The 22,713-nt window shown below is 48.0% G+C and overlaps 1 protein-coding gene across 1 annotated transcript in view; it reads right to left on the bottom strand.

The window, feature by feature from the left end:
* Nucleotides 1–17,600, bottom strand: part of CAMKK1 (calcium/calmodulin dependent protein kinase kinase 1) — a 90,399-nt gene extending 72,799 nt beyond the window's left edge. The window contains exon 1 of the mRNA XM_039720838.1: nucleotides 17,237–17,600. The gene's annotated coding sequence lies outside the window, so the exon portion shown is untranslated. The remainder of the gene's footprint in view (nucleotides 1–17,236) is intronic.
* Nucleotides 17,601–22,713: the final 5,113 nt, after the last annotated feature.

Below are 22,713 nucleotides of genomic sequence, written 5' to 3'. Positions count from 1 at the left end.
AAGCACTGCGAGCCAGGAGCAGGGCTAAGGGAGGGACTGGTGTCTGCTGTCACCTTGGGGGCTTCAGAGCAGACCACCAGTAAGCATCCAAGCTCTTCTCAAACCACTGAGACCTTCCATCTATGAAGAGGAATCATATCCTAAAAATCCAGACTGTGAACCACTGTTCCCTCTGGCACTGATGAAGCATTTTGATTCCTAACTTACTGCCTGCTCCAAGCTCTTGAGCAATGGCTCAGGTATTCATTAATGCCAAGGACAAACACTGAAGCTTTGCGACTGCTTCTTAAACTCTTCACCAGAAGAGAGGGAAATTCATATTTTCCCTCTTGCTCATCGAGAAAGCAGGCTGGGGTGGGGCTGGAAAGACTTACAAAGCCCTGGGCACACAAGGATAATAAATTCCACTGTGGTGCTGCCTGCCCTGCTCCCCCAGCTCGCAGGGGGCTCTGCTGGCATCTCACACCCCAGCTGGCTGAGCACTCAGTGCCTGCATCCTGCCAACACTGCTGCCTGAACCCTGGAGAGAGCTCTTCTAACTGCAATGTCAAGTGGGTGAACAAAGAAATGTCAGAAAACAGGGCTGGAAGGAGAATGGCTGAAGATATCAGTGAGCAGGACATCACTGGGCACTTAGAAGAATGACAAAGGCAATTTTCACAAATGGAAGGGTGAAATAAAGGAGAAATGAGAATGAAGATTGAAAACAATTTCCTACTGTTTGGCATGCTCTAAAATTAGTGCTGTAATAGATCTCATCAGCCAGCATTTATTTTCCATTCTGAAGACAAGAATTCAAATAAGCAGCGAGAGAAGCACTTGCTTAGCTGAGCAGCCGACCTCAAACCCAAGCAGCAGCACAACCCAGGCTGCTCAAACCCAGCTGGGTCTTGCTTCTTGGGATTTTCAGAAGTGAAAACTCAGGCTGGAGACCCACATTCCTCAACCATATCACAATCCCACCAGCAGAGAGGTGACAGAGCCTCTGGGGCAGGAGGGGCTGCCTATGGCAGATTTGCTGTTCATACAACAGTAGGAGAATCCCAAAGTTACACTGCCTGGAAAGAACCTGAGGTTATACACCACGCTTTGGGAAACCCCTGCTGTTAATTGTCCTGATGGCTGTCACTCCTGCTGTCCCCAGGGAACAAGCCCTGCTCACCTGGCTCTGCCAGGTGCATCCCAGAGCCCTGGAGGGGCTGGGGGAGACTCCCTGCAGGGATTCCCCAAAAGCTCCAGCATTTTGCTGTGACTGCCCAGGGCACAGGGCCAGCTCAAACTCTGTCCCCAGAACTGGCACATGGTCAGCAGAGCCCAGGTGGCAATGCTGGCACACATCTGTACCCCACTTGCTGCTGGGCTGATCTGCCCCTCTTGGGGAGCAGGCCCACAAGGTCTGGCACAAACAAATGCTACATGGTTTTGAATTCAAAAAAAGCAAACAGCAAATCTCTACAGGCCTCATCTTGCTGCTCCCAGAGCTACGCTCCCTCCTCCAAGCACACACAGGCATGTAAAGGTATTTTACACACAGGGGGCTGGGGAGTTCCAGGGACACACAGCTCTGGAAAAGCCCCCAGACCCAGGGGGGAGCAGCTATGGGAGCACTGATGTGATGCTCCCACTGCTCTTTCAAAGTTTAAGAACAAATCCCTGATGGCAGAGGAGAACTGGCAGCATCACTCAGCTATGAGGTGTCAGAGATATTTCAGGCAGCCATTCCTGAAATATATTCTCATGCAGAAACCCAGAAAAAGTCACCTCCTCACTCCCCCAGCTGCCTCTCTTTGCATTACTGCTAACATGGATGTGACTCACCAGAGCTGGGTTTATATTAAACTCCTGAAACAGATTGTTTGGCTGTTATGTAAATCCAGTAAATGTTAAAACACCAGAATAAATCAGTCAGGCAGTTATCACTGCCAGCTCTCCAGAGACATCCAAGGGACTGATTTTTTTTTAAAAGGTAGAGGTGGTAAGAGATGAGGGGGAAACAATAACAACAGCAATAATAGCAACAACAACAACAACAACAATAATAACAACAATAATATCATCACCACAGCCAATAATGATGATGATGATAATAATAATAATAATAATAATAATAATAGTATCACCACAGCCTTTTAGCACTTTCCAGGGAGAGCTGTGCCAGTGGCTGCAGTGCCCCCACCACTGCTGACACCAGTGTCTTGCCCAGCCATATGCAGGCAAATGCCCCAATTTCTGCTGTGCACAGCTTATGCAGCATCACCTGCACAGGACACAAACTCTGTGGCAGCAGAAGTGCTTTCTTACCACGCTGAAACAGCAATGTGACCTCAGGGGAGGTCAGTATGTATGACAGCACTGATGCTAGGGTTAGGACTTCAGCACATCATGCTTTAAAATAAAATAAGCCCCAAACAAGGCATGAGCATTGCTCTTCCTATCCTGTCACTGGGAAGGAGGTTCTTCTTTAGGAGCTGCCTCTCTCCCATGGTGCAGAGGGCATTTGCCACTCAGAGAACAGCCTCCTGCTCACAGTGACACCAGCAAGCCAGCACAGGAACAGATTTTAAAATTTGCAAACACAAGTGTTTTTACCCGAAACCTGACTCCAGGTTTATAAACAGTCTCTGGGCCAAAGGATTAGTCAGAAAAATTATCTGGCAAATAATCTGCAAGAATAAGCAAAACCAGAGCATATCACCATCTGCTCATGGGTAACTCCTAAGACAGAAATGAGGAGCCTTCAAATTAAAGACTTTTGTATGTGATTGTTGATAACCAGGCCATTGCACTCAAAATGCTCCCATAGCTACATTAGCAACCAAAAAAAGGAAGCAGGCAAAAATTAGGACCCCAAATCTTAGTTGCATGTTGGCTGGGCTGCCACTTGCATGGGCTACACAGCTCAGAGCAAGCCCCTGCTCAGCTTCAAAAGCAGCTGGAGCCTGTGGGCCTCCACAAATGAGAGCCCCTCTGGGATTTCCACACCACTGGGCACATCTGGACAGGTACATCTGGGCAGGAGACAGTGAGCACAAGTCCCATTTCCAGCTGCCCTGGAGATGAGACTGCAGAGCACTGAAATGAAGAGATCTCCAAGCCGTGTGTAATTAAACATAGTCTGGGAAAGTCTCTGCTTTTGTTAAACACTGCCTCAAAAGAAAAGGGCTGAGTAATCCACCAATGGGGAAAAGCACACTCTTCAGCTACAAGGTGTTATTATTATAGGCTTAATATCAAAATGGCTTGTTCAGCTTATTAGGCTAGAGCAAACACTCCCAGCCTTGGCAAGACTGATATTACAGCTCTGTATTTCACACTTACATAAGCACTGCAGGTTTGCATGGAGAGGAGTCTCCTGTCTGGAGAGGGAAGGCATTGATTTGCACCAGGTTTCCATGGCCCAGTAAAACTGGTCAGACAGACAGGAGAGGAGTTTGTCTGTACTGGGCACCAGCAGGAGTGGTGCAGGAAGAACAGTGAAACCAGTGCTGGGAACTGATCTCTGTGACTGGGGCCAGCAGCAGCACGGGTGGGTGGCTGCAGCAGCAGGGCACAGCACAGGCCATCAGGGAAACACTCCACAGCACACTAAGGACACTGACCTCACACCTGAGTAACCCTGGGCTCCTCCTTCTGCAGAACAGAATGATCACTGACATGCAGGGAAAAGGTTTAGGAGCAGAGGGTTGAGCAGAGCTTAAGTTAGTGCTGCTGAGTCTGTGTGACATTCACATTCTCTGAACAGAGACATAATTCTCTCTCCCAGGATTTTTCCTGGGAAGGCAGTGAGAAGCACAGAGAGAAGAAGAGAAAACAATTCTTATCCCTATTCACTGCTCCTGTTGTTTTGCACCTGTGAAATGTGTTATGGCAATTGTTTACCCAAAGTGATTTGTCAGGCTCCTGTTGTTTTGCACCTGTGAAATGTGTTATGGAGATTGTTTACCCAAAGTGATTTCTCACTTTGATTCTGCTGAGGATTGTTTTGTTTCCTTGGCCAGTTGGGTCAAAGCTGTGTCCTGGCTGTGTCAGACAGTCAGGGGTTTTTCTATAGTATAGTATAGTATAGTTATAATATAGTGTTAGTGTAATATAGTATAGTTTTAATAAAGCAATTGTCCAGCCTTCTGAATCCCAGAGTCAGAGCACATTATTCCCTGCTTCCACCATAAGCCTGCCCTTGGGGACAGCCCACACCAGCAGCCAGGGGTTGGTGATGCATTGCTGCCTCCACACCCACTCACCTGCCTGCAGGTCCAGCCAGCCTCAGGCTGACCCCCCATCTCAAACACCCAAGTTGTTGCAAATAAAAATTTTAAGTATCTGAGACTTTCAAGACACCACGACATGTAAAGCTCTTTTTTGAGTATTTGGTGCAGTACAAGCTTTCACTTCTCAAGTTGAAAAACAATCCCTTTCTCTGTCTTTTATTTGTTAATTAAATGTGTTCATTGTATTCAGATCTCATTTTTTTGTGCATAATGTTTTGCCCATCTGTTTGATTAAAAAAGAACCCAACCACCCAGCTTCATTAAGCTAATTGGATGCATTCAGCCTTTGGTTAATATTCTGAAGTAGTTTACAATTATTCTCCCCAGTTATTAAATCTCCTCTGAGGATCTTACTTTCTGTACTAGACTCTTTATTAGCCAGCACTCAAGCTGGACTGCATTTGTCCACTCCTTACCCACATGCAAACATCTCACCAACTCCTTTAATGATTTGTGATCTGAGACATGGAGATACATTTGTGCTTAACCTGACACTCTTCAGCTCACCCTGACCTCAAACCACAGCACCTTCCTCCCTCAGCAAGAGGCCTCAACACTGCAGGAGAACAATGAAGTATTAAAGAGAGAAATACAAATTCTGTGTCCTGTGGAAGCTCCCAGGTGAAATTTTAAAGGGAAAAACAGTCTCAGAAAGGCTCAGGATGGCAGTCCAAGGTGGACCATCCTAGAGGATGAAGAGTGACACCAGCTCTATCAGTGTAGCAATGGCTTGGCCCTGTGGCATCATGTGAGTGAGCCAAGTGAGCCTTGCTGGCAGTGCAGTGAAGGGTTCTAAGCTCTCTTAGGGTTCAGGTTTCTACAAAATTTGTGGTCAGGCAACCTCCCTGCATCTTGGACCCCCAAGGTGTCCCCAAGCTCTCTGCTCCACCACAGAGAACCTGCAGTAGCTCTGAGGCTTGCTGTTTACACACCCCACCATCACTGTCCATTGCTCCTCCAAATAACCCAAATTTTGGCCAGCAGTGCTCTCCCAGCAGCCCAGTCCTCAATCAGAGCAGTCCCTGATGACCCTCAGAAGTGGCCACAGGACCAAGGATTCTCCAGGACTGAAGGTGAGAGAAGCAGCATAAGCCACCTTGTCCTGGTATGAGCAGAAGTAATGATTGGAGTCCCCCACTTTCCCCTCACCATAACATTTTCCCCCTCTACCTGGACATCCATTTCCTTGAAAACTTATAACAAATCCTTGCAGCCCTGATCAGTGCAAGACACTTGAGTCCAGGAGGACAAAGGCTCCAGAAGCTGCTGGATTGCAGAGTGAGAGACAGGACTGACAGACAAGGATGCACAGCTTGAGCTTCACACAGGGTCTCATTTCAGAAGGAAAACAGATTAAATAAATTTATTTTTGTACAGAAAGCTCTGATTTACATGGTTCTAGCCCAACCAAGGTCTAGCTCACACCAAGACCTTCCATGCTGAGAGGGAGCTGCAAGAGATGAAACTTTCCCCACGTGTGCATTATGGAACTGTGACTGCTGTTCCTTCCTGAACCAGCACCAAGTCTGAGATGTAGGTCAAGAGCTTCTAGAAAACAAGCTAGCAGATCATTTATAGGAAAAGCCCCACTGAGTCAAGCCATGAATCCACCCTGCCCTGATTTCTGTCTCTAACAGTGGCCAGCAGTGGACGTTGGGAGGAGTGCTGCTGCAGAAACTAAGAGCTTAAAAATAGTCATGATAATGAGGAAAAGTTTAGAGTTTGGCCTTCTGACAGCACCTCCTGGCTTCAAGCAGTCACTCAGGGAGCCCTGACAGAACATCTCTGCATTTGTCCACAACCCATCTGAAGCTGTTCTCTCAGTCTCCACAGCACTGTAGGCAACTGAGCTCTGCAGCACAAGCACTGCTCAGGAAGCACAATTTGTGCCACACTTGCCAGACAAACAGGGAGCTCAGGCATCCCAACACCAATTCCACAGGGTGTCAGAGAGGATAAACCACACACCCCCATGAGCACAGCCCAGGGCCAGCAGGAAGCCAGCACTCTGTACAGGGCTACAGGGCCAGCCTAGAAAATGACCTCTCCTGTTTGCTTCTGCAACCCCAGCCCACAAATACAAACCTCTATTGTTTGTATTTAAAGAAAACAGCCAGTTTTCATTCTCTTGTTATAAAAGATGGTTACACTTGCAAGAAATTGCTTGCTAGTAATTTAAGGGATGAAAAAAGAAATTTAGAGGTTGAGGCAGCTGTGATTTGACATGGGCTGACCTGGCACCTGAGGAGAGCCTTAATGACATTTCCTTCCAGCCAGCCTGATCTCCTTGGTTCACACTGTAATTAGCTTTCCCTTTCTGACATCCAGGCAGAAAGCCTAGACCACACTTGAAAATTTGGCCACATTATTACAACTTTTCAATAGCCTGGCAACAGCATCAATTAATGGAGAGCTCACTGCCCCACTGTGCTTAATGCTTTAAGCAAGGCAAGCTTTGCCTCAAAGAGCTTAGAATCAAAGCAGGCTTTAAAAATAGAGCTTAAATGTTGTAGTTTAACTTGGCAGGCAGGTAAACACCACACAGCTGCTTGCTCACAGATCCCTCTCCAGGAATGGGAGAAAGAACTGAGGGGAAAAATATTGTAAAATTTGTGAGTTGAGATAAAAACAGTTTAATAGGATATAAAAAGAAGAGGAAATAATTAATAACAATTTAATTAGAATATAGAAAACAAGTGATGCACAATGCAATTGGTCACACCTGCAGACCTGTCAGGCAGCTCTCCCTCCAGTGGATACACTGCAGGAGAGGTGGGATGATCCCCAGCTTTTATGAAATCTTATTCAGCTAAAGTGAACAGCCCTGCAGCTCTCCAGAGAGGGGAAGGATGAGGGATCAAGCTTCATTCCCCACAAGCTCTGCCTCCCTTCCTGAACACGTGGCCTTCCCCTAGGGACACAGTCAAAATGAAAGGGGAAGCACCAAGAGCTGGGTCTGAGGTCCTGGGAAACATAAAACAAGCTGCTCTTCTGCATCTCCCATCATCAGCAACATTTCTTTAATGTAGTCTTCAAGGGAAATTACAATTGCCAAGGACTAACTCACACTGTTCCCAAGTGCCACCAGGGAGTAGGTGAGCTCTGCTGCACGTGGTCTGAGCTATGCCTGAATCAAGAAATAAGCAGGGCTGGAAAATTAATGTTGTTAGCCAAACTTGGGAGCAGTGCTGGCTCTCAGCCAGGGCTTGCTCCAGATGTGCTCCATGTCCTGCATCCTGGGCTTTGGCTGCTTACTCCTCACACACATCCCCAGCAGGGACAATGACCTTGTCCATCTGTGAAGGGGTCACAGGTCCCAACAGGAAAAACACAAGGCTGCAGATTTCCAAAGGGACAACCCCAGTGCTTCCATTCCCTGATTTTTTTTATTTTTCTTTTTTTTTTCAGGTTGAATCCACCTCATGCCACAGACCCCAGTGACACTCCTGAATGCCAGCTCAGAGACACAGGTCAGTAGCCATGGGAGGGGAAGCCCCATCCCAGAAGGCAGCAGCCTCCCAGGGAAAGCTGTCCCCATTAACCCAAGGAATGCAGTGAGGGGGTGGCTGCTCCCACCTCCCTCCCACAGTGTGATCCAGGTGATCCGTGCCAGAGCTGCTAACAGCAGTAGCAGCCCCACAGCATTATGTGAATTACAGATTTCCATCCTCCAGTGAAGCCACTAACACCCACAAACCCAAAATCCCTTCAGTGGTTTCTTCTTGGGATCAGCCAATGTACCAGACAGCCCAGAGCCAGAAGGATGCACTTGCCTATGAGACCTGCAGCAGAACACAAATGCACCACAGAAGGAACATCTACCCTGAAATTTGCTCCTCTCACTCCCAAGCTTCCTTGTTTTCCTTAAGATTATGCCTGCAGCTAAATGAACACATTACAGTAGAAATTTTGCTCTTAATTTGTCCCTTGGGTGTTTTGCTGACCCTACCAAGAACTATATTTAAATGTGCAATTTCCTGGCTAGACTCATTTGCAGTCCCTCCCCCCTGGCTGCCTGTGCAAGCCTGGCCCAGAATCCAATTAGCTACTACCACCCTTTAAATCAAAGGAATTACACTCAAACAAGAAAAATAAAATTAAATATTTTAATTACATCATTATTATATGTCCAAATACTTACAATTCCCATGCTTTCTGGGAGGTGGTCTCCAAAGGCTAGAAAATGACAAGTTTCCAAAGCAGACAAAATTGTAGCCAGAACAAATAATTTGACAGGAGACTCTGCCCAGCCCAATCAGCAGAGCATGTTTGGTTTGACACACTGCAGACGTGGGACCACTGGCACCATGGAAGGAGCAGCTGCTTCCCAGCACCTGTGAGAGGTGTGGGGAACCCAAAGGCTTCCAGCTTCTCACATGAAGGAGCAGCTGCATTCCATCTGGTATTAATGCAGGAATCTGCTTTCATCAGCATCAGCACCACCCTCCCCAGTGCCTAGGAGGTGTTCCCATTGCAGCTTCCAAAGGGAAGGAACTGCTTTGCTTCTGGGAGCTTGCTGCTTCTCTTGGTGCTTGACCAGCTCCAGCTGGTGCCAGCGCCATCCAGCAGAGTTCCCAGCTGTGCACAGAGCAAGGCAGGGAGGATGTGGGCTCCCAGGGGCACATCAGAGGGGTGTTTTATTCCTTCCCCTGTCACATCCTTTAAGGCTCCAGGTTTTGCAGGTCAGTTCCCAGCTGTGTGATGCTGTGCTGTTCAGATTTCACAGTGACCTCAGGGGACCTTCAGAGTCCCTTCTGCACAGGTTTTCCCACCCCCTCCAGCTCAGCAGTCTGTGCTCCAGCTCTTGGCTTCCTGCCTGCCTCCAGGAGCTCCAGCAGATCCCCCCAAATCCTGTGGCTCTGGTGAATCTCTCCAGCCAAGGGATGGGGCAGGACAGGGCAGCAAGAGCCAGGCACTGCTAGGTTGGAAAACATCAGGAGAACTGATTGTGTTTGGCTCAAACTTCCCAACTACCAGCACTGCTCAGCCTGGGAGATGCCAGTGCCCCAGAGAGGTTCAGAGGAGGTCAAAGACTTTGGAATAGCCAAGCTGCTGCTGGAAATGGTGTTTCTCAATGTCAGCAAATAAGGAGTGGCTGGGATGACTGCTTCAAGGTATCAGCTGTCAGGTCCAAACAAGCTTCAGCTCAGTCCATCCCAAAGAGTGCAGCCACCTGCACCTGCTCCAGGAAAGCACAGGGGCTTCTCTCAGGCTGCTCAGGAGCCACACCTGCCACCAACCCAGCTTCCTGCAGCACTGAACAACTCCTTTTGGGACAGCTCAGCCTCCTGGGCATGCAGCTGGAAGGGCTCAGTGTGAGGCACAGGCTCCCTGCCAAGAGAGCAGAACAACAACTGCAGAGGCACCGGGTGATCCACGGGGGATGACAGTGGAAGGGACAGCTCCAGAGAGGCTCCAGTCAGTACACGTGCATGGTGGGACAGGGATTGCTACAGGAGGGAGCACTGCCACAATAAATGTATTCAAACACAACGATGCCCTTCCTTTTGAGGGGAACAGATAGACCAGGACATGGACAGGGCTGTCAGACACTTCTGCAGAAAGCCATCAGCTAGGAAAACCAAATTCCCCAGGAGATTAGCAACTCGGAGCCATCTTCCCCTTCTTTTGCAGGCAGCTACACTGACAACTTGCAAAAATACTCTGCAGAGCTCCCTAACCAGTTTGATGGTGAAATGTCAGCACATTTCTAGGTTAATAAAAGCTGGGGCATGGGAGGAGAGAGGAAAGGAAGGAGATTGATTGTCTTAGACAAAGAGATTGGAATGGATTTCACAGCAGGAGAAGGTTTCAGGGCAAGGAAAAATTTATTCATACCTAAAGAGCATGGAATATTAAAGGCTCCGGGTTTCATTTCCTCCACAAGGCCTTAGTGGAATGAGACTCTCAGCACTTTGCAGTAACCACAAAACATCCTCAATGAATCCAGGTGGCTTCATCCAGCTCACAGCAAAACCTCAAAAATACCTTGGCCCTGCAGCCGTGGCATCAGCAGCAGGCTGGAGCACCCGGGCATGGAGCAAGCAAGGGAGAGCAGGGAGAGCCAGGGACCCCCCTGGGGATGAGGGGAGGGGGCTTCCCCTGGGATTCTGGGCAGGCACTGAACCAAAGGCAGCCCAGCAACACGCTGCTTCTGGAGTCAAACAGAAAACATCTCTTTAGGTAACACAGAATGCTCTGTGCATCCCCAGAGCAAATGGCAGTGCCATTTTTTGACTCAGATCTGTGGCACTTCAGACAGCGTTATCACCTGGGCCTGATGCTGCACAGAGAAAATGCTGTCCCTGCTGTGAAGTTTATGCTCTTAACACAATAAGCAGTGAGGCAAGCAGGCAGATGTTTGGATGAGCACAAGGAAAGCTGTATTGGTTTTGCTCTTTCATTCCTTTAGTGGATGAGAGGATGTGCCACAGAAGAATCAGTTCCCACAGGTGGGACAATTTGGTATTGTCCTCTTGCATCTCTGATAATCATTCTGCATGGAAGACAGATCCAGTGGCATTCAGGTGGAGTACAGACACTTTTCAGCTCCTTGGAAACAGCAAATTCTGAAAATTAACCAAAAATACTGGTTCCATTCTGCATTCAGTCTTAAATCAATCTATCTGGCATTAAGGAACGGACTCCCAGCAATTGCTATGAATAAAGCATGCCTTTTCACCATTCTTCAAGGCAAATTACAAGAACTGCTCACATCAAACTGCATGAGAAAGGACACAGCACCCTGGAAGAGATGCCTGATCTCTCTAACCTGGGAGTGCACATCAATAACACAGCTGAGAACACTGAAAATCATACCCACTACTACCACAGAACAAGCTGAGCCAGAGGATGTTGTTCTCACTGTTATAACAAATCTCACCCTGCTCATACCCCATACCCCAGCCCTCAGGGGACACACTCCTGCTCCCCCTGCACTCAGCAATGACTGGCCCAACAACCTGCACTTGGACATCTTTCACTTTCCCAGCCCCATCTTTCAGCCTGGGGATGAGGTGCTGACACAGAAGGGCTCCAAGTCTCATCTCAGGTGTGTTTTACACTCTGCCTGCTGGCCTCAGATAGCATTAACCTCTGTCAGCCAAGCTGCCTGACAGCCACAGAAAGGTCAACCCAGATTTCAGCATCAAAGCACCTCATCAGTGAGAGGTCAGCAGATGACTTTCCTCCTCATACTGCCACTTGAAGCAGGCACACCATTAGCAAGCAGACCCAAACCCTTGGTTCCAGCACAAATAATATCCCAGAACAGCACTACCAGACAGCATTTCCAAAATCAGGTATTAGGAAGTGTCAAAATTAAGATTTGACTGATTTAAGTGGTTGGCTTCCACATGTGTACTGTAATAATTTGTCATAGGAACACTGCCCCAGGTCCTCCTGCCTTGATTTCTTTGGCTTAGGGTTAGCACCTTTATACATCACCAGTATCCAAACCCAGTTCTCTCTCTTTCCCTCCCAGTTTTCCACACTGAGCTGTAAGCACTGGCAAAAGACAGGGAGGAAGCTCTGAAGCAACAGAACACACTTCTCCAAGACAGCACTCAACTCACTGAGAGGCAAATTCATCCTTTTTACTTCATGCTACCATCAGTCACTGCTCACACACTGCAGGAAGGATGGGAAGGATGCCTCCTTCCCAGTGGAGCTGTGGCTCCTGCTCAGATCACATCCTTGCCAGGCTCCAAATGAGGAGGCAGCTCACACATCGTTCAGCTCCTTGCCACAGTCCAGACTCCACGGGCAGGGCTGGAATGAGGGAGAGGGAGGGTCTGGTAGCAGATACCCAGCATGAAGCAACAGCTACACACCCTCTTCTAGGCAGGGGTCCCTTTGAGCATCCCAAATTCCCTCTGAGGGACCACATTAGAGCAGCAGAGCAGATAAAGGCCACCAGCAGCATCCAGCACACGAGGAGGGGCAGGGGCAGGAGAAAAGCTCTGGCAATGCCTGCATGCTGCCAGTACCATGGTGAGTAAGCACAAAGGCAGGAGGTAGTTGAGAGTAACTTTGACAGGGCTGGATTCAGCAGGGGAGCAGTGATAATTAGAGGCAGCCTCAGGTAGGTACACACATGCACACACTACTCTGCAAAGCTGTGCTGGCTCTTTTTTTTTGCTACTGCTGCCCAATTCTTTCAGCTTTATCTACTGTAGATGTGACAGGCTCCAACTTTGGGTTTCAGAGGGCTGTGCCCATGTTATTTGTATACAGCAAATCCATCCTCAGCACCTCTTTTGGGGGTTTAGGACTCACTTCTGTTCTGCAGAATGGAAATCTGAACTAGTGCTGCGAGTGGGAGAGGGAAGAAGAGACAGGCACCCACAACAGAGTCTCATGACAGCAAAATAGTCTTGGAGTTAGTAAATACACCCTGCAGAAGCAAAGCAAAACCACGACAAACTATGGAGTGGGTGGTCTGGGCTCTGCTGCACTCACAAGACTGCAAGACAGAATTGTGACCAATCTCTGCAGCAGAGGCACAGCTGAGGAGCAGCAGGAGGAGAGCAGCAGCACCTGACTGGGAGCAGGGCTCCAGCACAGCACTGCACTGCCACACAGGCACCACAGTCCAGGTCAGCAGGGTAGGATGATCTCACATCCCTTGGGACCACTGATTCACACTCATCTCCATCCCAAACAGTCAAAAATACAACACTAACACATCCTCAGAAACAGTAATTTAGCCTGGGTTTCCCCAGCACTCAATGCTCTGTCCTCACAAGGTCACAAAATCACAGTGTCACTTGGCTGAGAAAAACAATCAGCACACCCCAGAAATATTCATGGGATGTTGCACAGCCCTGCAGGCTTCAGGGATCTGCTCTCTTCCACCTTGGCTCAGAGCTCTGTGCTCAATACAGGCCCCTCTGCTGTGCAGCAAGGACTCCCACCAACACCCCAGCTCTAAAAAGGCCAGTTCTCCCTTACACTGCTCTGAGTGAGTGCAAACCACTGGACACAGGGAATTGCAGAAGGCAGCAAAAAAAGTGAGGCCAAGAATTTGGCTGCACTGCCTTCAGGGAAGCAGTTGCCACTGGACACCAGGACCAGCAGAAGGGAAAGCTGGACCTGCATGGCTTTTCTGCTTGTCCAAGGCTACAGAGAGTACAGCCCAGGAACAGGAGAAAGGAGAAGCATGTCTGCATCTCAGAAAGACACATATTCAAGTGCTGCTCCAGCACATCACAGCCTTGCTGTTTACACTCACACCAGAATAATTAGAGCAGTCACTGCTGAATAGCTAACAACTTCACCATCAATTCTCTGAACAGTACTGAAGAATTCATCACAACATTCCACAGCCACCACTCTGCAGAAACACCGAAATCACCCCAGACACAAGCAGCCTAAATTCATCCCACAGAGATTCTAGCAAAAAAGAACTACAACTATTTCAGCAGTACTCACCCAAAAGTAACCAGGGCAGCAACCCAAAAGAAACAAGTCCTCAAGAAACCACACCTTATGCACAAAGCATGACTCAGCTCACTGAGTGCCATCAAGAAATAAAACACAAGGGTTTATACTTGGCCAGGTTCACTCCCTAAACCAGCAGCTTTGTGGGATATGAAGCTCCCAGCTGCAATGGGACAGGCCTGCCTTTCAGCTGCCAGCTTCAGCCCACAGAGAAGCTGTGTCCTCAAAAGGGTTTGGGCTTTAAGGAGAACCTCCCCATCCAGGGACACCAGCACCTGAAAACAACTAAACTTCTCCAGTGTCAGGGACTTGACAATTTCTCCAGTACCAGGCACTTGACATAAGACATTTGTACTTCTCCCTCTGTTTATATCCATATCACTTGTGCCAAAACTATAAAATAAAGTGAATATCTAATATATAAAATAGGAATGAATATATAAAATATGTAATAAAACTGAAGAGTGCAATGAAACATGAAAATCTTTCCAAAAACTTAAACCAGTAGAAGTGATCAACAAATCCAGGCAGCAAATTCTTAAGCAAGTTAGAACTGCAAGTTCTGCAGTCCTTGACTGCACCTCAGCATCAATGACACAGTCTATAAAATCTTTTTTTGTGATTAAGGACTCAATCCATAAAGTCACCACCTGTGGCCAAATACACAAGCCTGAGAACCACCCCTGTTTCTGAAGGGCTGGAACACATCTACTCACACCTCAGCCACCACCACAAATCAACAGCCACCCTCCCACTCATGGATGAAAATCACTGTGGCTCCTTCCCACCACACCATCTTTTAGATGAGTATCCTTCTCCAGTTTATCAGTTATTAGGATCTGTTCTCTTTAGAAGGCTTCAGACACTTTTTTCCAACCATGCTAAGCTCAACCACTGTCTCGATTAAAACAACGTGCTTGACCATGTGGCATTTTTTTGTATTATCCACTTACCAGCTGTACCTGACACTTTATCCATGACAAATATCCCTAACCAACCTTCAGACCTGCCTTGATGACTGCATTATGTCAACAATTGCTTTGCACATTTCAGTCATTCCCACAGCCAGCCACATACATTCCTTTTTCAACCACGTAATTTTGGTGACTGGGTCACCTTCCTCTGTGCTGGATGTTTGCTTCTTAAAGCAAGTGACATACCATGCCCCTTAAAAAATGGAAAAAAATATTGAAAATCAGAGGAGCAACCACGAAGACAAAGACTTGAGAGGAAGAATTTTCACAAGGGTCACTGAATACCTGGTTGTCCTCAGAGGGGTCTGCTTTGCTACAGTTCAAGACACTAGCCAAGAACATTTTATCTCACACCAACTCTGTACCTGGCGTTTAGGCTGACAGCTCAGGCCTTGCTTTCATGCCAGAGATGAAGGGGTAACTTGCTTCCTTGCTCTTTCTCAGCAAAGGGATGGCTCAGCTGCAGCAGTGGCAGGGCTGAGTAGCAGAAAGCATCTGCCAGAGGCTGTGCAGGAGAAGTCTTCCCCCAAGTTAGAGGTAAAAACCCACCCAAAAATCCTGCTTCCCCATCCTCCTTCCCACTCAGGAGAGCTCCTGCTATGGGCTGATGCTGCCCAAAGCTGGGCTCTGCTGCTGACTCCACACAAACCATTTCACCTGCTTGTGTTGCTTCACTCAGCATCCCCACAGGGCCCTGGAACCGAGGGAGATCTGTCACACAGGCAGAACCTGCCTCCCCCTACACCCAGCACTTGTCAGGGCTTTGAGCTGCTGAACAGATCCATCCACCTGTGCTTTAGGGCACCAAAGGATATCCTCTCTCCAGGCATCTCCCCGAGGCAGACTAATTGCATATATTGATTTCACATCCTACCAAACTGCCTTCCAAAGCTCCAGCAGTGACAAAATCCTCACACTGAGCTCTTCACCAACACACAGCCCTCCTCCACTGGCTTGGTGTGCCTGGATTTATCCTCTCTGCCCCTCAGCCAGGCAGATACCTCCTCTGGAAACCAAAGTCAACCTGCTAGAAGCCATCCAGCAACCTCAGCCTTTTCCTGAAGCCTCTTATAAAAGAAATTTCTCCATCCCCTGTCCCTAGGTAGCAACGACCCTATAAAGGTTCTTCTAAGATCAGCATTGACATTGAAGAGAAGATTTGGCTTTCAGACAGAACTGTTCTTTCCATAGTTCATCAGTGGTACAAATACAGGGTTAAAACATCCTTCAGCAACTTCAGGGAACAAATACCAGCAAAAAGAGATGCTCCACTCTGCAAGCAGAGCCTTGGCTGAAGCACAGTGACACAGCACAGTGCCACCTCTTCACACCCAGCCAAGGTCTAAAACACAGAAATTTTTGTCGTGACCACTGCCTAAATAGTGCTTCTTGCTCCAGCAAAGAGAGCACTGTGACACCATCCTTCCAGACATCCCCTCTGCTGCAGGCTGAGCACATCCCTACTGCAGCCACCCCACAAAAGCCCAACAGGGGGAGGGAAATCCCACAACCCCTTCCCAGCAAAAGAAAAGCTGGGCCTCGAAAGTCTAGCTAGCGCAAGGACAATTAACTGTATCAGGCAAAGATATTTAGGGTTTAATGAACACATTAATTAGAGAGCACAGAGCAGCACAGCACAGGTTTGAAAGCTGTGGCAGAAGTAGATATTTAGGGTTTAATGAACACATTAATTAGAGAGCACAGAGCAGCACAGGTTTGAAAGCCGTGGCAGAAGCACAGCACCTTCTGGCTGTGCAGAGTGAAGGGGAAACTCTGAGGCAGTGCCAGGACAGGTGAGGTCCCCTGGCAGCTTCACTCCAGAAGCACCTGGATGGGCTGCTCTGTCCACCTCTTAACCAGGAGCTGTCCTGGCAGCACTCACACATACCCCACTCCAACCCACAAGAGCCATCCCAAACTCTTGGAGAAACAGCTGGAGACAGCTCCAGACAGAAGGAACTTCACACCAGGGAACACAGCTTCCCTGAAGGAAGGAAATCTGTCGGGACCCACTGGCCTGGCACCCACTGTGACTTACAGCCCAGCCTCCAGACCATATCAACCCATGACATGCCTGAACTCCTTGCTGGAATGAGAAGAGCCTGGTGCTTACGCTCCTGGTTGCTAAGATCTGACTTTCTCCAGGCAAAAGCCAAGGGAGCAAGCCCAGGAAAGCAAGTTTATTGCTCTGCCTGGAGTTTAATCCCATTCACAGCAGACACCCCAGGCCAAGCACAGGGGTCACGCAGCAAACCATGCACAGGACATGCTGCAGCACAGCCCAGCACACTGGCTTTGGTTCTTCTCTTCAAGCAACTGAGATAGCGGCTCTCTGCTCGCCTTATCCTCTTTCGAAAGCAACACTTCAAAGCCATCCCGTGTCAAACTCCAGAACAAACTGAGGCTGCCAGAGATGCCTCACAGGGAGGAAGTTAACACACGATGGGAAGATTAATGTGGAATTGCAGACTACTGTAAACAGAAAAGCAACAGCTTCCTATTAAACAAAACCTTCTCCATTAAGTTACACCTACAACAGAACGGCAATTTTACCTTCATCAGAGCAGCTGAAGAAAGTGGTATCATTGCAGGACCAGCAGTTCTCCTTGCTTACAGCACACAGGCCATCGGGAGCTGCAGGTTACTGTCCCTGAGAGCCAAGGCAAGCAGACGGGGAGATAAGCCGCTCTCACGCCAGCCTGGCTGCCAGGTGTGTGCTCCGAGCCACGGCCGGGCCAGGAGAGCTCAGCCCACGGCACCCACCCGCGAGAAATCCCAAACTCCAGGAGCTCAGGCTGATCCCAAGGGCAGCAAGGAGCGTTAGGAAGCCGTGACAAACCTGCACGGAACTCTTCTTACCTCTTACCTTCTCTGCCCCCTCGAGAAAAGGGCGAGAGAAGGCTGGCACTGCCCGAACCGCTCAAACCGCAGCTTTCGGAAGGGTTTTATTTTCCCCATTTATTTTTGAGCTGGGTAAAACCATCACCTCCGGGGCTGCAGCTGCCGGGCGCATCCCCGGCCGCGCCGCGGCGGCGGCTCCCGCAGCTCGGGGGACGCGGCGGCCGCCCCCGCCCCGCGCCCGCGCCGCCCATTGGCTGCGGGCGGCCGCGCCTCCCGGGGCGCGCGCGCCTGTGGCCGTGAGGGAGATTGAGGGCGGGGGGGCGACCGACGAGGAGGCGCTGGGATTTGGGGCAAAAAAGGCAAAAAAACCCCAATATAGTATAGTTCTAAACCCCCCCCTTTTTTTTTTCTTTTTGGTTTTTTTTTTCTTTTTTTTTTTTTTTAATTCGGTAGCGTGTGGTGTCCAGCCAGAAGCACATCTGGTTTGCGGGCTTTTGGGTGAAAACACGCGGCTTTTTGCTAATCACAGAATCAGTGATGTTGGGAAAGACCTCTGAGGTCGTCGCGTCCAGCCTGTGACAGAACAGAACACTGAGAGCCGCGTCCAGGGAAAATTACTCCCCACCTCCCTGGGCAGCTCGTTCCAATGCCTAATGACCCTTTCTGCGAAGAAATTCTCCCTAAATACTCCATAACATACGATGAGGGACGGTGGCACTGCCGTGGTGGGAGCGGAGGGAGGCAGCGTGAGGAGCCAGCATCCCGCACACGGCTGTCCCCTCAGGCAGGCTCGCTGTCTCCAGAGGAGTAACACCCAACCCTAACCACATACACTTGCTCAAGCCTTGCAGCAACTTGCAAGTCTTGCACGCCAACTAATCCCACTGCTGTTCTTCAAGGAATTCCTACAAGCAGATGCCCTCTTTGGTTTGGCTCATATTTTGGCTTTATTTTTCTCTCCCACTCTATTTTACCTCCTTCACTCGCGGTGGACTGCACCCCTGGGTCGAGGGGTTCCCACTGCACCCAGCAGTGAAGCGTTGGCAGTGGGATTCTTGAAGATGTTGATTTTGTGACAAGTGACTCGTGGCAGGAGTCACTGGGCTCTGCTGTGACTCCAGTCGCAGTCAGGGTCCCCGCCAGGAATCTTGGATTTAGCCACAGAGCTAAATGGATTAAATCCACATCCTGACTCAACCCACTGCAGACTGCTGCTCCTTCCTGCTGTGACAACAAGCAGATAGAAATGCCTGTGCCTGCTTCCAATGAGTCTCAAATAATCCTCTGCTTTGGAAACAAATTAATTCCTTACCATGGGTTTCATAACTCAAAATAACATAATAATGCATCTTGTGGTTTACTACCAACTTTTTAATGTTAAATAAGCTTCCCCTATTGTCACTGTGTTGAGAGAAGTATCAAAATGTAATTAAGAGGCACTATTCATTAAAACAGCAAAGTCATCTTGTAAGCCTGGCAAAGAGCACCATTTTTTTCATTTATTCATTCTGAGGGTATAGTTATTGTAGCCAGCTATAGCCTGCTGCTATTTGCTATGTTCATCCAAGTCTTACTTTTCCTGCAGAAATGTGCTTTGTCACCCCGGCTGGTCACAGGCAGCTGAGCAACTCCCTACAGATGAACAGGTTTATTCAGTGCTAATACCCTCTCACTTCCATCTAAAATATTTGTGCATTCTCTCTGCCAATTTTCAGTCAAAACCACTTGGAATTGAAATGTTATGTGCTTCAAATCTTGACTACTAAGGAGCTACATTCAGTGAAATGATCCCTGTTAGAAAGCTACAAAGGGCTGTGTTTTCAGCTCATCACAGAGAAAACCCAGCAGAGATCTCCCATGAACAGGAAGCACTGGGGCAGTGAAGGGCTCTTGGGGCAGGTGAACAGCACCATGCTAACCAGTGAGTGGATGGCAGAGCCTGCTGCATTTTAGGATAACCAAAACAGGTAGATGTGGCCCTTAGGGACATGGTTTAGTGTCAGTGTTGGGTTTGTGGTTGGACTTGATCTCAGAGGTGTTTTCCAACCGAAAAGATTCTGTGATTGTAAAAACACAGCAGAGAGCCCCAGCTCCTTGAACATGTGCTTCCAAAGCTGCTGTTGTCTTCCAGCAGCTCCGGATGTTAGCTAATGACAGCAATTAGACATCATCTCAAGGCAGCCAGCAGCCTGAGCTCCTGGGCTGTGTGTTTGTCTTGGGGGACTCTTGGGAAAAGTAAGACAAGCCCATGAGCAAAGGAAAAACCTCCTCCCAGGCCTGAGTGAAAGCCCCAGCAAACTCCTTCTTGGCTGCCTCCACCACCCAGGAATGCACCTTGGCCTGTGGAGGGACTGTGTTCCTGTGGCTCCAGGGATGAGAGATGCTCTGAAAGACCATAACATGTAATCAAAAACACTGACCTGTTTCACAGAGGCTTTCAAGTCTGTCAAGCAGGGCCTTGCTCATGCAGGGCCAACTCAGCTTCTCCTGAGCAATGAGTGAACCTTTCAGCCTCCTGCTCCTCTTGCCTTAATTACTGCTGAGGAGGTTTTGCAAGGGTTTCAGAAGTCATTTGGACTGATTCATTTGGCTTTGAGATGTTTATGAGATGCTGGCTGTTTAGAAAGTGCTGAAATTTGTCCCCTAAGGATCTGCCTCCTTTAGCACCAGGCAGTTTAAATCACCAGTGACTGATTTAAATCACCAGATGTCTGAAGCACAGTTTAGCACCAGTATCAAGGTTTGAAACTATCAATTCTGGCAAAGACTGCGAGCACTTGATATAATGAAATAACCTGGTTGGCTCAGCTCAGAACATGCTGTTTCTTCCAGAAAACAAAAAAAATCCCAAACAAATCATGTACCTTAGCTTCCTTTTTCACCAAACACAAGTGATTACACTGCAGAGCAGTTGTGGCCAGTGGAAAGAGGGTCACAGACAATGTCTCTGTGATGGCTAGACCATGATGGCTAGAATAATGTTAAAATAAGACTTTAATATTTCTGTTCAATAATGATTGAGTGTGGTTGGTTGTTAACTGATTTTGCATGGGTTTTGGGTGCAAGGACTGGGAATGTGTTTATTTAACCTGTCCTTGAGTTACAGTCATGAGGTGAAGAGTTTATATTTCCCCAGGCATGTCACTAGTACATTTAGGTAAAAAAATATTCAAAGCCATCATTTTTTAAGGAAATCTCTTAGTGGTTCCATAAAGCTGAGCAGGATCTGTGCTTGGTACTGGTAGGCAGAGCCCTGTTAACTGGAGCGATCCTGATTCACCCCTGCTGAGGAGCCCATCAGGTGACCAGGCTGTTGCTATATTCAGAACCCATTTGGACTGTTTTGAATTTTATGCTTTCAAAAATAAGGAAATAAAGCAATTAGAAACAAATAACAGAAGGAGAGAGCACTTCACCAAAGACAGCCAAAGATTATAGTGTGGCATAATTAATACAGGGCTGGCAGCAGGTAAAATGGGCTGTAACAACCACACTGCCCCCAGCAGAGAGGCTGCAGCCTGAGCTGCAGATGTCAAGTGCTCAAATGGCCAAGAAGCTCCTCTTGCCACCCAGCACAGTCTGGCCTGAGAATGCCCAGCTGTGGTACAGAAGGAAATAAAAGCATCCTTCAGAGCTGGGATGATATGCATGTTCCTGCCAGTCCTTCACTGTGTGTCAGCCAGAGGATTTATTCAACTGAAAACATGCTCCCACAACAAAAGAGAAAGGGAAATAGTGTAACCAGAAAGGCAGGTGCTTTTTTAAGGGAAAAATCCAAGGATGTCCTAAGAGGAGAACTGGGTTAAAAATAACAGGGAGTCTGCTCTGCCAGAGAAAGAATGAGTGGGCTTAAAGATAGGAGAGGCTGCACAGGAAAGGAGTTATCTACTTCTTGAGTGTTACTCATTTTAATTTGCCTTGTTACATGTCTGGAAGCACCAGGTGGAAATCAGGGCTTCATTGTGCTGGGAATTGAGCACAAACATAATGATTAAATGTTGCCAGCTCTGCAGAGATTGAAATATAATTCCTCATCTCTGCAGAATCACTAACCAGCATAATTATTGCCAGATAAGTTTTTCTGTAATTGCTCTTCTGAATATCTGTGCTACTTGATTTTTTTCAAAATAACCCTGCCTGAGGGAGTGAAAAGATATATCTGTACAAGGTCCAGCCTAGTAGCTTTGACAGATAACAAAAGCTGGTCAGAAGCAGAAAATTCTTGCTACATTTAAATCCATGTTCAAAAATTATTTGCTGTATCTTGGTTTCTCTTTCTATAAAATGGGAATAGTCACACTGCACTCATTGCTTGCTTTTGTTGTCTAACACCCATGATCAAGGCAAGAGTCCTCTGTCAGACGTTTGGAGCACTGTCATCATCACATACAAGGGCTTGGTACTGCTGATTGTAATGGATAATGGCTGGATAATATACATTCTTTCTTGTGTGTTTTCTGGGACAGTTCTTGAATTGCTGAAAGTTCCTTTTCTATTAGTATTTTTCTATTAGTTAATAACTGTGTAAAAACCAAAATGCAATCATACAGGGAGTTAAAAAAACCCCACAAACAACCCAACCCTCAACTGGCCGCAGCATGAATGGGAAGCTACACAGCACACTGTCATTGAAGGGGATGACCAAATCCCTTTGGGATTCTGTAACACTTCATCCTGCTGCTCAGAGGTCAGAGAGCAGCAGGACATGCTGGCCACATCCTAACTGCTTCAAATGCAGTTGTTTTCTGGCCACAGCACAAAGAAATTCTGCTGTCTAAGAACAGTAAATTCTCCCCTGATCCTCAGAACAAGATCAGGTCAAGCCAAGAGGACAGGAATATGATCCTGCTGGTCATCCACATTTCCCCACTGGGAGTTGCAACACCAGGTGTCTTAACCAGTCAGCGTTTCCATTTGTGAGGCTCTAGCTTTTAACTGTTGTGTGCTATCCTGCATTCAGTAACTTTGTGAGAGTTTTGACAAACTGGAAGGTGCTGGGAGGGGGCTGGGAGCTGCAATGCTGAAGCAGAGCCTCTGTGCCAAGGAAGGCTCCTCAGAGGGCTCAACAGAGCAGCCCTTCCTCCTTGGTCTCCAATCTCTGACCATCACCTCCAGCCTCTATGGCAAAAGAAGGCCTGAAACAAGTGCCATGGCCTTTCCCTGCCCTTTTATACAGCAGAGATGACCGG

The sequence above is a fragment of the Passer montanus genome, unplaced genomic scaffold (genome assembly GCF_014805655.1).
Source record: "Passer montanus isolate IOZ18808 unplaced genomic scaffold, ASM1480565v1 scaffold44, whole genome shotgun sequence".
In the NCBI taxonomy this organism is placed as follows: Eukaryota; Metazoa; Chordata; class Aves; order Passeriformes; family Passeridae; genus Passer; species Passer montanus.
The sequence above is the reverse complement of the archived record's forward strand: the minus strand, read 5'-3'. Positions and strand labels throughout refer to the sequence as shown.